Genomic DNA, 6,000 nt, shown 5'->3' with positions numbered 1-6,000 from the left:
CTTCTAGAGCCTCATAGCACACATATCAGATTTACACCTTGGCCAGGCACGGTGGCTCATGCCTTTAATCCTGACACTTTGGGAACCTAAGGCGGGTGGATCACTTGAGATCAGGAGTTTGAGACCAGCCTGGTCAACATGGTGAAACTCCATCTCTACTAAAAAGTACAAAAATTAGCAGGGCATGGTGGCAGGCACCATTAATCCTAGCTACATGGGAGGCTGAGGCAGGAGGAGCAATTGAACCCGGGAGGCGAAGGTTGCAGTGAGCAGAGATCTTGCCACTGCACTCCGGCCTGGGATATAGAGCCAAACTCTTTCAAAAAAAAAAAAATTAAAAAAAGATTTATACCTCCTGGTGATACTTATGTTTTGGTCTTGTATTTTTGTGTCCTTTAATTATATAGGATTCATCTACCATAGGACTGTTACAATATTTGGCTTTGTCTATACAGTAACTATATTCAGGAAGAGGAAATAGTTTCTATTACTGCCTTGTGCCAAAATAATGTTTCAGTCAATGATGAACCACATACATGAAGGTGGTCCCATAGGCTTATAATAGACCTGAAAAATTTCTATCACCAAATAATGTTTCACCGTCATTGTAACATAGTAGTATAACACTTTATCTTTTCTATGTTTAAATATGTTTATATAGACAAATATCACTGTGTTATAATTGCCTACCATATTCAGTACAATAGGACATAACATCTAGCCTAGGTGTGCAGTAGGCTATACCATCTAACTTTGTGTAAATATACTCTATGCTGTTCACACAATGACAACATTTCTTAACAACAGAGCACATCTCAGAACATACCCTCCTTGTTATGTGACAAATGGCTGTACTTTGGTATTCAGCAAACACCAAACAAGCCTGTCTTCTAGATTTATCTCTTTCATCTCTTTCTGCTGCTTTTCTTTCAGTGTTTTACGTTTTCCTTCTTCCTTTTGACCCAAAACACCTGAATATTTTTTCTTCATTTTTTGTCATTTTTTTCCATTTCTTCATCTTGCTGCTCAGTGTAAAACAATCTTTGGAAAGTTTTTTATCATAAAAATTTGCCAGATTCAAAATGGAATCACTTGTGTCAAACTTTGGCAATATGGAACCTGAGAAGGTACTAAAGAAAGGGCTTACATGTGTGATTTGCCTGGTAACCGAAAGTATCACAGTTTTTTTTTTTTTTGTTTGCTTTTGTTTTTGTTTTTGTTTTCCAAACCACAGCTAAGTAGTGAAAGGACAGCTAGTAGATCATGTATGAACACTTGCCTGAAACACTGTCTCTCAAGCCCAGCTCAATGAAATAGTCGGCTATCACCTTAAGATTACAAGTTTTACTTAGTCATTGCTGCCACTTAAAACAAGAGGTTTTAAAACAACTTGTGTAAGTTACTCTTCCTCCAAAAAAAATCTAATGAAAGAAAACTCTTCCCCTTTTGGACATAGCAAAGACCACCCTTGTCTCTGTGTGTGCCGTAAATTGCAAGTCTATTGTTTTTATATTCTTAAATAAAATATTTTGCTTAGATGTTTACCTCTATCTTTTTTTTTTTTTTTTTTTTTTTTTGTTAATGTTGACAGCATCAATCTCACTTTTCTGTAACTTGGATTACAGATTGCAAGTTTATAGGGCCAAGATTTATACTCATCTACACTCCAAGGTCACACTAAATTTGCCTTTGAAGGGAGAAATTTACTGAGGAAAAAGGTTTATTGCCTGGTTTTGACCAACAAGAAGGAAGATTATTTCAGGAGAAAGTGAAGAAATGGCAAAAGGTCTGTACATATAACACAGCTTTAGAAAAATGGATAAAACAAACAGATATTCCGACTTCATGCCAGGAAACAATATAGAAAAAAGGCATACATGGAAACAAGATATTAAGTACATTAATAAAGATGGAAGCAAACTAAAACACTAAAGAAATTCTAAAATGCAATAATAAAAAAAGAAATTCTGACTTATTTGTTTTTCCTGTTGAAAGTAACACTTTCTTACCGATATTGAGAAAGATATTTTGAGATGAATTGATATATTTGGATTAATCTGTTCACAATCATTTGTCTCCAGTGAGACCTATAATATGCAATTATAATCTAAAGAGAACATTCTATTCTGTGGCCACTGGAAACAAATAAAGATTAAAGTAGTTCTTGCCGATAATAAGCTCATTATTGTGCCATCATTATTACAATGTTCTAAAGCTGTAGGTAGAAGATTCTTAAAACACAAAATATACTAGTTATTTTAATTTTACAGAAATGTGCATAATCAATTTGGCATGTTTCCCCATTCAAAAACATGAATGCATGTACTATAGACATTTTTTAATTCTCCGAATTATTGTGATTAACTGTTTGTTAATTAAATCTACTTTTTCTTCTGATGAATCAGCTTTGTAGCAAGAGTATCTTATAAAGATTGTATTTAGCTCAGTTTCCTTATACATTTGATCACTGACATTATTTTATAGATTTTGTTACAATCAATCCAATTATACCACTATCACACCTAATAGAAATTGTATTATGAGTTATGCTAATATAATTGTGAAGTGAATTAGTTATAACTGAAATAGAATTTTCTTAGCTTTCTATGCAAAACAAATCTTGAGGGTAAACCAATTTCATAATTAATTGGAATTTAAATCAAAGTCCAAATCTTTCCGTTTTATTTTTCAAGTCTTTCATAGATACACATTTATGATTTGTTTTATAATTATGCTGTAATAACATAGGTAAAAGTTTTCTTTTAATATAATGAGGTATACATACAGTAATAGTTAAGCAATCAATATATATTTGGTTATTATCACTGTATTTCATAATTTAAATTGTATATGTGCATAAGAATTTACAGATTAAAAAAATACCTTAGGCCTTGGGAGAACCTTATAATAGACATTTAGATCAATTATATATTTAACATGAAATGGTTATTGGGCTATATAAAATGATAATAATGAATAGACTTGAAAATGATGGTTTTATATAAAAATCGTATTTCCCATTGAATTGACTATTATAAAAAACAGTCTAAAATGAAATTTATAGAAAATAATATTTAAATGTATAAACATTTTATCATGCTTGTTATTATACAGGTATAAACTGAATAATGAAATAGTAATATATAAAAATCATATTTTTTTGAGATGGAATCTTGCTCTGTTGCCCAGGAAGAAGTACAGTGGTGTGATCTCAGCTCACTGCAAACTCCATCTTCTGGGTTCAATTCTTATGCCTCAGTCTCCTGAATAGATGGTATTACAGGTACCTGCCACCATGCACAGCTTTTTTTTTTTTTTTTTTTTTTTTTGTATGCTTAGTGGAGACAGAGTTTCGCCACATTGGCCAGGCTGGTCTCAACTTCCTGACCTCAGGGGATCTGCCCACCTTGGATCCCCAAAGTGCTGGAATGACAAATGTGAGCCAACATGCCTGGGCTAAAAATAGTTTTAATACTTCATTATTGTGTAAAATACTTTTTAAAAACACTAAAGGAAGAAAGTTTAAAATAGAGCAGCTATCCTTTATCAGAGCTCAAGTGATAACAGACAAACAGAGAGCCAAATCATGAGTGCATTCCCATTCACAATTGCTTCAAAGAGAATAAAAATCTAGGAATACAACTAAAAAGAGATGTAAGGACCTCTTCAAGGTGAACTACAAATCACAGAAATAAGAGAGGACACAAAAGATTGAAAAACATTCCATGCTTATGAATAGGAAGTATCAATATCATGAAAATGGCCATACTGCCCAAAGTAATTTATAGATTCATTGCTATCCCCATCAAGCTAACACTTACTTTCTTCACAGAATTGGAAAAAAACACCTTAAACTTCATATGGAATCAAAAAAAGAACCTGCATAACCAAGGCAATCCTAACCAAAAAAGTAAAAACAAAGCTGGAGGCATCATACTACCTGATTTCAAACTATACTACAAATTTACAGTAATCAAAACAGCATGGTAGTGGTACCAAAACAGAGATATAGATCAAAAGGACAGAACAGAGGCCTCAAAAGCAACACCACAAATCTACAACCATCTGATCTTTATCAAACCTGACAAAAACAAGCAAGGGGGAAAAGATTCTTTATTTAACAAACGGTGTTGGCTAGCCATATGCAGAAAGCTGAAACTGGACCCTTTCCTTACACCATATACAAACATTAACTCCAGATGGATTAAAGATTTAAACATGAGACCTAACATCATAAAAACCCTAGAAGAAAACCTGGACATTAGCACTCAGGACATGGGCATAGGCAAGGACTTCATGACTAAAACACCAAAAACAATGGCAACAAAAGCCAAAATAGACAAATTGGATCTAATTAAACTTAAGAGCTTCTGCACAGCAAAAGAAACTATCATTAGAGTGAACCAGCAACCAACAGAATGGGAATTTTTTTGCAATCTACCCATCTGACAAAGGGCTAATAACGAGAATCTACAAAGCACTTCATCAAATTTACAAGAAAAAAACAACCTCATCAGAAACTCAGCAAAGGATATGAACAGGCACTTCTCAAAAGAAGATACATGCAGCCAACAAACATATGAAAAAAAGCTCATCATCATCGGTCATTAGAGAAATGCAAATCAAAACCACATTGCGATACTATCTCATGCCAGTTAGAATGGTGATCATTAAAAAATCAGGAGACAACAGATACTGGAGAGGGTGTGGAGAAATAGGAATGCTTTTACACTGTTGGTGGGAGTGTAAATTGGTTCAAACATTGTGGAAAACAGTGTGGCAATTCCTCAATGAGCTAGAAGTAGAAATACCATTTGACCCAGCAATCTCATTACTGGGAATATACTCAAAGGAGTATAAACCATTCAACTGTGAAGACTCATGCAGAGATATGTCCCTTGCAGCCCTGTGTACAATAACAAAGACCTGGAACCAACCCAAATGCCCATCAAAGATAGACTGGATAAAGAAAATGTGGCACATATACACCATGGAGTACTATGAGGCCATGAAAAAGAATGAGTCCATATCCTTTGCAGGGACATGGATGAAGCTGGAAACTATCATTCTCAGCAAACTGACACAAGAACAGAAAACCAGACACTGCATGTTCTCCCTCATAAGTGGGTATTGAACAAGGAGAACACATGGTTGTGGTGGGGGGAACATAACACACCAGGACCTGTTGGGGGTGAGGGGCACAATGGGAGGGATAGCAGGGTGTTGAGGGATTGAGAAGGGCCAACATCAGTAGAAATAGCTAATGTGGATGATGGGAGAATGAATGCAGCAAACCACCATGTCACATGTATACCTATGTAACAAACCTTCATGTTCTGCACATCTACCCCAGACTTAAGGCATAATTAAAAAAAATAAATAACCTATCAACTAGTAGAAGAAATGGATCATGGAATCATGGAATGATTTATTCAGAGAAAGTATTATGAAAACGGGAGAGGACAAACAATGATCTAAAATATGCGTGGTTCTCACAAAGGCAGGGAGGACTCTAGACATTCTAAATAGAGTAAAAAATGTGAAAAAATATATTGTACAGAACATGTCTTTAACATATGAAATAATTCTAAATAAAAAGAATTCTAATAAGGAAATATTTTTAAAAATAGAGCAGCTAACAACAAGACAAAGCTTAATATTAAAGGGAAGAATAAGAATATTTCACTATCATGATTGTAATATTCTAACATTACACTACTGTCATTTCCAATCTGATAACTTTGAATATTTTTATACCTTTCTCCTCTCATGTTTATATAGATTCACCAGAAGGTTGCTGTTGGGAAGCAGAAGAGTAACAAATTTTCTTAGTGTTCATTGAAAATAAGTATTTTGCATATTATAAAAAAATTTTAATATACAACTCATTTACAAAAATATATTACTTACACTCTTTACTTATTTAATATAAATTATCCAGAAGACAAAATTTGATGTTAGGAAGAATAAAGTATCTCTTCATTTAGATCTGCCCCTCTT

The sequence above is a fragment of the Saimiri boliviensis genome, chromosome 4 (genome assembly GCF_048565385.1).
Source record: "Saimiri boliviensis isolate mSaiBol1 chromosome 4, mSaiBol1.pri, whole genome shotgun sequence".
NCBI lineage: Eukaryota > Metazoa > Chordata > Mammalia > Primates > Cebidae > Saimiri > Saimiri boliviensis.
Note: the sequence above shows the minus strand (reverse complement) of the source record.